The following is a 13,019-nucleotide window of genomic DNA, read 5'->3' on the forward strand; positions in this document are numbered from 1 at the left end:
CTAATCATGTTTACAAACTTCACAAAGCTCTTTATGGTCTTAAACAAGCTCCTAGAGCATGGTATAAATGCTTGACCAAGTTTCTTATTGAAAAAGGCTTTGAAATTGGAAAAATAGATTCTACTCTTTTTACTAAAAGGGTTAATGGAGAACTATTTTAATGCCAAATTTATGTCGATGATATTATATTTGGATCAACTAACCCTCATTTTAGTGAAAAGTTTGGAAAGCTAATGTCGGAGAAGTTTGAGATGTCGATGATGAGTGAACTCAAATTCTTTCTCGGTTTGCAAATCAAGCAAACTAAGGAAGGCACCTTTGTATCTCAAACGAAGTACACCAAGGACTTATTCAAGAAGTTCAATATGCAAGAATGCAAAGGTATGACTACACCCATGCCTACTAGTGGACATCTTGATTTAACCAAAGATGGTGAACCGGTTGATCAAAAGGTTTATCGCTCTATGATTGGTTCATTGTTATATCTATGTGCTTCACGTCCCGATATTATGCTAAGTGTGTGCATGTGTGCACGATATCAAGCTGCTCCTAAAGAATGTCATCTTAAGGCTGTGAAAAGGATAGTGAGATACTTAATCCATACACCAAATTTTGGCATTTGGTATCCAAAGAGGGCTTCCTTTGATCTTGTTGGCTACTCCGATTCGGACTATGCCGGTGACAAGGTTGATAGAAATTCAACTTCGAGTACTTGTCAATTTCTTGGTAGATCTCTTGTCTCTTGGTCCTCCAAGAAACAAAACTCGGTATCCTTATCCACCGCCGAAGCGGAATACATTGCCACTGGATCATGTTGTGCTCAATTACTTTGGATGACCCAAACTCTCAAGGATTATGGGATATATGTGAAACATGTTCCATTGCTTTTTGACAATGAAAGTGCTATTAAGATTGCTCACAATCCCGTGCAACATTCTCGAACTAAGCATATTGAAGTTCGTCATCATTTCATTCGAGATCATGTTGCCAAAGGGGACATTAATCTTAAGCATGTTCGCACCGATAAGCAATTGGCGGATATATTTACCAAACCACTTGATGAGAAAGTGTTTTGCAGGTTAAGAGGTGAATTGAACATCATTGATGCTTCAAACTTGGAGTAGGAACTCCATTTAATACATGCAAGGCATGAGCTTATGACTAATCCTTGATATTTCTCTTATGTTGACTATCTTATGTCTTGGATATATTTGCACCTTGCATGCTATCTAACCCGTGTAGGTACTTGGATGAATCGAAATCTATGAGATTGCAACTCACTCACATCTTGAGCAATTTCTATATCACCAAGTCGCTGCACAATGGTGGATGAAGACAAGGAAGCACGCAACCATTCAAACATATCCTTTGACAAATTCTATCATGATTGTCATTTTGGATACACAAGTGATCTTCCTTGCAAAAACTAACCCATGTAGGTAGATGAACACAAACTCCAAGTGGTGCTCCCAACTCTTGATGAGCTGCATCAACCTTGAGCAACCCACACAAGTTCAACTACATGATCATGATCAACACCACCACCCAAGGTATGCTATTCCATCTTAGAGAAGCTTTACTCCAAGTCATGGGATAAAGTAACTCAACAAGATGTGAATACATCAAGATGCTTTAACGAAAAATGGTAACCCCATTTTGAGCTTAACCGATGAGTATGACCAAAGATCAAGTGATCTCACTTGACTCCTAAGTCAATATACTCTAACATAGGTGACTTTGTCACCGCCAAATTCTAGATGAAGTTCTCTTGTGTTCTTTTCTGTGCTCTTGCATTTGTCTCATGCATATTTGTTTCCCTCTTCAACTTCATCTAGATTCTTTTTAGTTTCTTCTCTTTTATTTTTTGTTCTGCACTTTCTGCATTAAATTCCTTGCAAATCCGTGTGAGATCTTACTTTTCTAGTGAGCTGAGGTGACAAGTGTTTTCTCTGCGATGAACTCGGTCACACCGAACAGTTTACGTCGGTCCAACCGAACCCTTTCGGTGCCACCGAAGCACCAAACTCGATGCTACCGATTTCACTGCAGGAAAAATATCTCGCCACTTGTTTCTAAATTCTTTTTAATCCAGCTCCACTCAATGAATCTTGTCCTCGACCAGCATCCTATTCAACTTGCTGCTTTGTTCTGTGACTCAAGGACCAAACCCATTATGACAAAAATCCAGAAGAACCCTTCTTGGAAATTGATGTCAAAGGAGGGAGAGAGATCACATCAAAGCTTAATCATATCTATAGGGGGAGAGAATACTCAAGGGAAGAAAGAGTAATCATTAAGGACCCCAGATGCTTGGTGTTCAAGAGGAGAGAAGTCACATGTCTTCAAGAGGGGAAAACATGTTCATGTTTGCTCGTTTGCATTAGCTCTGTTTATTTCCTTTGAGCTCTGTTTTTGCTCTGATTTCCTATTCCCCATCTTCTCCCAGCATCCCATGCTAGATTTAGGGGAGCAAGACATCTAAGGGAAGGAAATCCTTGAATTTATTGCACATCTTTACCTTTGCGGACATGTCTATATCCAATGTGGTACTTAGTACTCACTCTACATGTCATCCCAGTCTTGGTACTCTTTGTGGTTTCTCTTGGTTGCTCTGGCTAGTAGGTGTATCTGTGTTATCTAACCTTGTTTACGCAGGTTCATCCCATCCTAAGCCAACTCAAGACAACAAGGTAAGTATATGCATCACAGTCATGTGAATGAGAATTTCTTGCTGATGTACATACTGTTTGCAAGAAGGACTCATGAGCATGAAGGTACATTTCTTATATTTTCATCATTTGCTCTGATGCATATAGCCAAGATACATGTAACACATTGCTTACTCTGTCATGTTTATGCACTCACATGCTCCTATATTCCATAATCACATGATTGCATACATGTAGGGGGAGCCTATGCAAGTTACATGTCTTTCCAAAGCTTTACTTACTACTCTTAATATCTTGATCTAAAGCTTTGATGTATGTTGTCATCAATTACCAAAAAGGGGGAGATTGAAAGCACAAGTGCTCCCTAGGTGGTTTTGGTAATTAATGTCAACATATCTCTTGTTGGACTAACATTTTTATCTAGTATGTTTCAGATAAGTTCAACAGTGAAGTGGCATGGACTAGAGGATGTGAAACCCCTTCAAGATGCTAAGGACAAAGGATTGGCTCAAGCTCAATGCTTAGGACTCTACATTTTCCATTTTAGTGATCCAAGATCACATTGAGTCTATAGGAAAAGCCAATACTATCAAGGAGGGATGAGGTGTTGCTTAATGAGGTTCTTCTCAAAATGCTTAGTGATATGCTCCAAAACCCTCAACTACTTTCTCACATCCACATATGACCTAAACCAAAAGTCAAACTCGGCCCCACCGATTCTTTCTATCCGGCACCACCGAGTTTCAAATGTCTTAGCCACTGCCACAAACCCTAGGCAAATCGGTCTCACCGATAGGGATCTCGGTCTCACCGAGATGGGATTGCAAACTCTCTGTTTCCTATTGCAATACTTTCGATCTCACCGAAACTTGCGATCGGTCCCACCGAAACTGCAATGTAAACTCTCTGGTTCCCTTTTGTAACATTTCGGTCTCACCGAAATGAGCGATCGGTCCCACCGAGTTTACCTGGCCAACTCTCTGGTTAGCTTATTACCAAAATCGGTCTCACCGAGTTTGTGTAATCGGTCTCACCGAGATTACGTTATGCCCTAACCCTAATCATATCGGTCCTACCGAGTTGCATGTCGGTCCCACCGAAAACCCTAACGGTCACTAGCTTTGCTGAATCGGTCCGACCGAGTCTAACCATTCGGTCCCACCGAGTTTGGAAAGTTATGTGTAACGGTTAGATTTTGTGTGGAGGCTATATATACCCCTCCACCTCCTCTTCATTCGTGGAGAGAGCCATCAGAACAAACCTACACTTCCAACCTATATTTTCTGAGAGATAACCACCTACACTTGTGTTGAGACCAAGATATTCCATTCCTACCATATGAATCTTGATCTCTAGCCTTCCCAAGTTGCTTTCCACTCAAATCTTCTTTCCACCAAATCCATATCCTTTGAGAGAGAGTTGAATGTTGGGGAGACTATCATTTGAAGCACAGGAGCAAGGAGTTCATCATCAACACACCATTTGTTACTTCTTGGAGAGTGGTGTCTCCTAGATTGGCTAGGTGTCACTTGGGAGCCTCCGACAAGATTGTGGAGTTGAACCAAGGAGTTTGTAAGGGCAAGGAGATCGCCTACTTCGTGAAGATCTACCGCTAGTGAGGCAAGTCCTTCGTGGGCGATGGCCATGGTGGGATAGACAAGGTTGCTTCTTCGTGGACCCTTCGTGGGTGGAGCCCTCCATGGACTCACGCAACCGTTACCCTTCGTGGGTTGAAGTCTCCATCAACGTGGATGTACGATAGCACCACCTATCGGAACCACGACAAAAACATCCGTGTCTCCAATTGCGTTTGAATCTTCCAAACCCTTCTCTTTACATTCTTGCAAGTTGCATGCTTTACTTTCCGCTGCTCATACACTCTTTGCATGCTTGCTTGATATGTATTGTGTTTGTTAAACTTGTGCCAAAATCCACTTCAACCTAAAGAATTTAAAAACTGCAACTTTTAGCACCTAGTGTCTAATCACCCCCCTAGACACCTCTTCTCGATCCTTTCACTTGGGGTTGAAACTTTGAGAAAAGCCTTCTCAAAGTAGGTTTTGCCCGCAAGGAAGAGTCCTTCTCAAACTTCCAGGACCAGACGCCATAGTGCTTGGTGTCTGGCCGAGACGCCATGGGTCTCAACGTCTGGCCCAGGGCCAGGCGTCAGGGTCTCCGGCGTTTGGCCCCTGGCCTCCGCAAAACTCCTTTTGCACCGACTTAAAGCCCCGTGGGCCTTACCCCTTGGCCTAACCATATCATCCTATATATCAATCTTTACCTCTGGACCATTCTGGAGCTCCTCGTCATGTCCGTGATCTCATTCGGGACTCCGACCAACATTCGGTCACCAACATACATAACTCATATAATACTATATCGTCGACGAACGTTAAGCGTGCGGACCCTACGGGTTCGAGAACTATGTAGACATGACTGAGACACCTCTCCGGTCAATAACCATTAACGGAACCTGGATGCCCATATTGGCTCCTACATATTCTACGAAGATCTTTATCGGTCGAACCGTTATGACAACATACGTAATTCTCTTTGTCCATCGGTATGTTACTTGCCTGAGATTCGATCGTCGGTATCTTCATACCTAGTTCAATCTCGTTACTGGCAAGTCTCTTTACTCGTTCCGTAATACATCACCTCATGAATAACTCCTTAGTCGGTTGCTTTCAAGCTTATGATGTGTATTACCTACAGGACCCAGAGATATCTCTCCGATACTCGGAGTGACAAATCCTAATCTTGTTCTATGCCAACTCAACAAACACCTTCGGAGATACCTGTAGAGCATATTTTTGATCATCCAGTTATGTTCTGATGTTTGGTAGCATACAAGGTATTCCTCCGGTATCCAGGAGTTGCATAATCTCATAGTTGAAGGAATACGTATTTGACATGAAGAAAGCGATAGCATTAAACTGAACGATCATTATGCTAAGCTAATTGATGGGTCTTGTCCATCACATCATTCTTCTAATGATGTGATCCCGTTATCAAATGACAACTCATGTCCATGGTTAGGAAACCTTAACCATCTTTGATCAACGAGCTAGTCTAGTAGAGGCTTACTAGGGACACATTATTTATTTATGTATTCACACATGTATTTAAGTTTTCGATCAATACAATTCTAGCATGAATAATAGACCTTTATCATGAATAAGAAATAATAACTTTATTATTGCCTCTAGGGCATATTTCCTTCAGTCTCCCACTTGCACTAGAGTTAATAATCCAGATTACATTGTAATGAATCTAACACCCATGGAGTCTTGGTGCTGATCATGTTTTGCTCATGGGAGAGGCTTAGTCAACGGGTCTGCTACATTCAGATCCATATGTATTTTGCAAATTACCGTGTCTCCCTCCTTGACTTGTTTACAGATGGAGTTGAAGCGTCTCTTGATGTGTTTGTGTTGGGGAGCGTAGCATGCAATTTCAAAAAAATTCCTACGATCACGCAAGATCTATCTAGGAGATGCATAGCAGCGAGAGGGGGAGAGTGTGTCCATGTACCCTCATAGACCGAAAATGGAAGCGTTAGGTTAACGCGGTTGATTTAGTCGAACGTCTTCACGATCCAACCAATCTAGTACCGAACGTACGACACCTCCGAGTTCAGCACACATTCAGCTCGATGACGTCCCTCAAACTCTTGATCCAGCAGAGGGTCGAGGGAGAGTTCCGTCATCACGACGACGTGGTGACGGTGATGGTGATGTGATCCGCGCAGGGCTTCGCCTAAGCACTACGGTGATATGACCAGAGGAGTAAACGGTGGAGGGGGGCACCGCACACGGCTAAGAGAACAATTGATGTGCCTTTGGGGTGCCCCCGCCCCCGTATATAAAGGAGGGGAGGAGAGAGTGGCCGGCCAAGAGGGGCGCGCCATGGGGGGGAGTCCTACTAGGACTCCTAGTCCTAGTAGGATTTGCCCTCCCCCCCCCCCCCGTGTTTCCTTTCTTCACCGGACGGAAAAGGAAGGAGAGGGAGTAGGAGAAGGAAAGGGGGTGGCACCCCTTTCCCTACACCAATTCGGTCTCCTCCCTTGTGGGGGGCGCACCATCCCCTTGTGGGCTGGTTAGCCTCCCTCCTATGGCCCATATCTTCCCCCGAGGGGTTCCGGTAACCCCTCCGGTACTCCAGTATGTACCTGATACACTCCGGAACCCTTCTGGTGTCCGAATACTACCTTCCAATATATCAATCTTTACCTCTCCGCCATTTTGAGACTCCTCGTCATGTCTGTGATCTCATCCGGGACTCCGAACAAACTTCAGTCACCAAAACACATAACTCATAATACAAATCGTCATCGAACGTTAAGCGTGTGGACCCTACGGGTTCGAGAACTATGTAGACATGACCGAGACACATCTCTGGTCAAAAACCAATAGCGGAACCTGGATTCTCATATTGGTTCCTACATATTCTACGAAGATCTTTATCGGTCAAACCGCAATAACAACATACGTTATTCCCTTTGTCATCGGTATGTTACTTGCCCGAGATTCGATCGTCGGTATCATCATACCTAGTTCAATCTCGTTATCGGCAAGTATATTTACTCGTTCCTTAGTGCATCATCCCATAACTAACTCATTAGTCACATTGCTTGCAAGGCTTATAGTGATGTGCATTACCGAGAGGGCCTAGAGATACCTCTCCGATACTCGGAGTGACAAATCCTAATCTTGATCTATGCCAACCCAACAAACACCTTCGGAGACACATGTAGAGCATATTTATAATCACCAAGTTATGTTGTGACATTTGATAGCACACAAGGTGTTCCTCCGGTATTCGGGAGTTGCATAATCTCATTGTCAGAGGAATATGTATAAGTCCTGAAAAAAGCAATAGCAATAAAACTTAACGACCATTATGCTAAGGTAACAGATGAGTCTTGTCCATCACATCATTCTCTAATGATGTGATCCCGTTCATCAAATGACAACACATGTCTACGGTCAGGAAACTTAACCATCTTTGATTAACGAGCTAGTCAAGTAGAGGCATACTAGGGACACTCTGTTTTGTCTATGTGTTCACACATGTACTAAGTTTTCGGTTAATACAATTCTAGCATGAATAATAAACATTTATCATGATATAAGGAAATATGAATAACAACTTTATTATTGCCTCTAGGGCATATTTCCTTTAGTTTGGTTCTTTTGTGAAATCTGGATTCCTTCGCCAAGGCAATGGCTCCAGTATTGTCACAAAAGATTTTCATTGGACCCGATGCACTAGGTATTACACCTAGATCGGATATGAACTCCTTCATCCAGACTCCTTCATTTGCTGCTTCTGAAGCAGCTATGTACTCCGCTTCACACGTAGATCCCGCCACGACGCTCTGCTTGGAACTGCACCAACTGACAGCTCCACCATTCAATATAAATATGTATCCAGTTTGTGACTTAGAGTCATCCGGATCAGTGTCAAAGCTAGCATTGATGTAACCACTTATGACGAGCTCTTTGTCACCTCCATAAACAAGAAACATATCCTTGGTCCTTTTCAGGTACTTCGGGATGTTCTTGACCGTTGTCCAGTGATCCACTCCTGGATTAGTTTGGTACTTCCCTGCCAGACTTATGGCAAGGCACACATCAGGTCTGGTACATAGCATAGCATAGCATACATGATAGAACATATGGATGAGGCATAGGGAATGACTTTCATTTTCTCTCTATCTTCTGCAGTGGTCGGGCTTTGAGTCTGACTCAACTTCACACCTTGTAACACATGCAAGAACCCTTCCTTTGAATAATCCATTTTGAACTTCTTCAAAACTTTATCAAGGTGTGTGCTTTGTGAAAGTCCTATTAAGCGTCTCGATCTATCTCTATAGATCTTGATGCCCAATATATAAGCAGCTTCACCAAGGTCTTTCATTGAAAAATTCTTATTCAAGTATCCTTTTATGCTATCCATAAATTCTACATCATTTCCAATCAACAATATGTCATCTACATATAATATTAGAAATGCTACAGAGCTCCCACTCACTTTCTTGTAAATACATGCTTCACCGAAAGTCTGTATAAAACCATATGCTTTGATTACCTCATCAAAGCGTATATTCCAACTCCGAGATGCTTGCACCAGTCCATAGATGGCTCGCTAGAGCTTGCACACTTTGTTAGAACCTTTAGGATCGACAAAACCTTCTGGTTGCATCATATACAACTCTTCTTTAAGAAATCCATTAAGGAATGCAGTTTTGACGTCCATTTGCCAGATTTCATAATCATAAAATGCGGCAATTGCTAACATGATTCAGACGGACTTAAGCATCGCTATGGGTGAGAAAGTCTCATCGTAGTCAAACCCTTGAACTTGTCGAAAACCTTTTGCCACAAGTCGAGCTTTGTAGACAGTAACATTGCCATCAGTGTCAGTCTTCTTCTTGAAGATCCATTTATTCTCTATGGCTTACCGATCATCGGGCAAGTCCACGAAAGTCCACCAATGTCGGGGGTTGGGTGCGACATATGCCAAAGGATGGCTTATCATGGTGGGGGCGAGTAGAACGTCGCCGGTGCCTGGAAACGGGATAAGGCGAAGGCATGCACGCCAGCGAATCTTACCCAGCTTCGGGGCTCTCCGGGGAGATAATACCCCTACTGCTGCTCTGCGGGGTCCCTGCATGATCACTATGGCAAAGTGTTTACACGGTTGCTCCTTGAGCTGTTTCCTGGAGGTAGGAGAAGGCAAGGCTAGCTCTCTCCTTCCTATATGATCTGGTCTAGTGCTAATGGATTCCAACCCCTTGCATGGATGCCTTGGGGGGTTTATATAGGCCTACCCCCCAGGGGTACAATGGTAATCCGGCTGGGCGCGGGCCCAGCCATCAGTCTCTCTGGCCGCAGTCTTATCCGCTGACTCTTGGGGCCCGCCGACTGGCTCGGTATGGAGCCGACAGGCCACGTCCGCCGCGGGCGGGTCTTGCCGGCTGCAAATTACTGTAGCCGTGCCTCTAATGACGCAGGCTCGGTCATGAGGTCGTGGCGACAGCTCCGTCATCTGGCGGGCGATCACTGTGGCCACTACTTGTCGTGTCTGATTAATGGCGCGTGGGGCCCGTGGGAGGGGCCGGCCGACTTCCGGTGGCCGACTCCCATCCGGGCCGACTGGTGGTGCTTTCGCCGTCTTTCGTACGCCCGCCAACTGGTGGGACCCATCATCCCTAGGTCATACCAGCAGGCCGTCGTGGGCACAGGGCTCCACCCCCTGGGGCTGACGTCAGGGCCGACATGGCAATAGTGTCGCGCCGCGCGGAGATCTCCGCGGGTACGGCGTACTGTAGCCACGCCTGCCCTTGGAAAAGGGGTGGGAGTGGACCATACTATGGCTACTCCCCGTCCCGTCCCTCTTTATGAGGGCTTGGGGGTTGTTGGCATCGCGGGCCGACTCCCCAAGGCCGGCTTCTATGGAAGTCGCCAGTCAGGAGTCGGCTTTACCCTGAAGCCGTTCCTGGGACTCGGCCGCGAGTGGGCATTCGGCCGCCTCACCGCCGACTCCTCAGAAGGCGGCTCTCCGTCCTGGGATCTCGAGGGGCGCAGTCTGCCTTAATGTCTTGAAAGGTTCTAGGCCTGGGTTAGCCTACCCGGGGCCCATTACTCCGACAATAGTCCCCGAAGCTAGTGAGGCTCCAAGGGAGACATGTCGTGGAGCCTCAACAGTTTCTTCTCTCCGGCGGTTGGATCTGGGCTTCGCTAGCCGTCTTCTGTCAAGCCAACTAGTTGGAGTCGGACTTGCTCAAGGCCGACTTGCCCCTAAAAAAGTTTGAACATCACGGCGGAGTTCAGGCGGCGTGCCTGATAAGCTTCCGGGTTGCCGCTCGCGGTTGACCTGTCGCGAGGCGCCACGTGGCGGAGCTAGTCTGCTCACCCACGCGCGCGATGGGACAGGCCTACAGGCGGGGCCCTCCACTACCGCGCCTCGGCATGCGAACGGATCCGTTGTGGCCGCGCGGACGGTTGGGGTTCCCGCACGGTTATTGCACGTGGTACCTTTGTGTGGTAAATCGTGGGGGTCGTGGGGTCCCGGGCGCAGTTAATCCCACGACCGCCCCCTCGACTTCTCAGCCCACGAGCCTACAAGTAGGTGGGGGGAGGGGGGCGGCGAAGCACGCGCGCCCATTCTCCCCACTTCCTTTCGCTCCTTCTTGCTTCTTCTTCCTCTTGCCGCTGCTGCTCTGAAACATGCCGCGCCCGCAATGGTGAGCTCCTCCTCCGCCGCTGCGCCTCCTGTTGTTCGCTCCGGAGTGTGGGATGGCTCCGGGGTTGACGATGATGACATCGAGATCCTCCGCCAGAGACGGCGGCTGCTCGGCAGGGACTTAGTGTGGGTCTGCCTCGCGCCAGAGGGAGAAATATCGCCGGCGCCGGTGGAGGGCAAGCGGGTATATTCCGCTCGCACCTTATGCGCGGCCTGGGGCTGCTGGCGAGCGGCTTCTTCCACTCCTTCTTGGAGTTCCACGGGCTCCAGCTGCACCACCTTACTCCGAACACGGTGGTGCTGCTGGCTGCCTTTGCCACCCTGTGCGAAGGCTTCCTCGACGTTCTCCCCACCATCGAGCTCTGGGGTGAGTTCTTCCAGTCCAAGCTTGGCACACACGTCGTCGGCGTGCCGGCCCAGTGCGGTGCATTCATCGCAATGCGGAGATCAGTGGCCGACAATCCGTTTCCCATCATCGCACTGATTAAGTCGGTGAAGATGTGGTAGCGGTCCTATTTTTATGTGAAGAACGTCGCCCCAGAAGGTGACTAGGTCAACCTGCCGGCTTACGAAGCCGGCACGCCGGCTGGAAGGCTCCCCAGCTGGTCACACCGAGCCAAGACGCTGTCTCCCGCTGGTGCCGCCGCCGCCGCGCGACTCCGAGTGCTGACGCAGTCGGAGGGCCTAACTGGGGCCAACTTGCTGGCCGCCTTCGTGGCGCGCCGAGTCCTCGCACTCCAAGGCCGACCTCACCTGATCTGCCAGATGAGCGGTCATCGGGACCCGAGTCGGATGTGCTCCAAGGACATGCCTCACGCGGAGGTGGCGAACACGGTGAACTACATCGCGAACTACGGTCTCTCGGTGGACTGGCGGTTCGGCAAGGAGCCGTATTTGCGCGCCAACCCCCCGCCTATTGTAAGTCGTCTTCCTTCTTCTTCTGTTTCTTTTGTTGCCGAGTCCGACTTGTCAAGTCTGACCGTTTTTTTGTTTTGAATCTGAACCCTCTCGTCCCTCCTTCGGCCGGCACCGCGGGGCCAGCTCGTCAGTTTGTCCCCGATCGGGCGGAGAGCGATGTCGACGATCCTGACTTGGGGGCGGTGGCCATGGAAGCCGACGCCGAGGGAGGAGGAGGAGAAGCAGGCGGCTCCAGGCCCTCGGCCACTTTCGTTGACTGGCCTGACGACGAGGCCGAGGGAGAAGTCGCCCCGCGTCGCCAGCCAAAAGCCGGCCAGCCAAGCGCGAGTTCCTTCGCCGGCTTGGACGCTCAAGGCGGTGCGAAGAAGCGCCGGGCCAGGCCGAGTACGCTTGGTGGACGGTCGAAGAAGTTCAAGGGAGCAGCCGCCGCGACCAAGCGGGAAGAGGCGGCCGCGAAAGCCAACCACTTTCGCAAGGAAGTGAAGAAGCCGCCGCTGGTCTCTGCATAAGCGCCTCCGTCCCTTATCTTTATTTTTTCTTTGTTGATCTTGTCTGAGTTTTTCATATGCTTTCCTCGCCTCAGGGCTCCCCTCACTCTTGAGAGGGTTGCCGCCGCCTCCGTTATGGGGTTGGTGGAGACGTCTGCCACCACTCGGCGGATTGACCCCGCCGCCGATCTTCGGGAGGCGACGGAGCAAAATGCGCAGGAGAAGCGCGAGGAGGACGAGGCCGCCCGCCGGGAGAAAGCGGAGGCCGAGAAGGTGGAGGCCTCTGCCCTGAAGCAGCTAGAGGCGGCCGAGGCCGCCGCTGCGGCAAAGCGGTCGGCCAAGGAAGTCGCGCCCCGGCGGTCGGCGGTGTTCGTCACCCCTCTGAACTCCGCGCCGCCGCCCCCGGAGTTCACGGGGCGGTCAGGGGAAGCCGGCGGCGAGCTCCCGATCATGGAGAGAGGCGGCGGCGATGCCCCCATGCCGGACGCGGTCGCGCCGCCACAGCCGCCCCCGCCGCCGTCTAGAAGCACGCAAGGCAAACAGCCGGCGGATCCGCCCTTGCCGCCGACTGAAGATGAGGCCGTGGCAAGGCTACTCCTTCAAGTCGGCTCGCCATCGCGCTGCTGTCTTGAGAAGGCGACTTCGGCGCCACGCCCCTTGGAGACCGGCACCACCAGCTCGAGGATTCCAGACG

This window comes from Triticum aestivum, chromosome 1A (genome assembly GCF_018294505.1).
Source record: "Triticum aestivum cultivar Chinese Spring chromosome 1A, IWGSC CS RefSeq v2.1, whole genome shotgun sequence".
In the NCBI taxonomy this organism is placed as follows: domain Eukaryota; kingdom Viridiplantae; phylum Streptophyta; class Magnoliopsida; order Poales; family Poaceae; genus Triticum; species Triticum aestivum.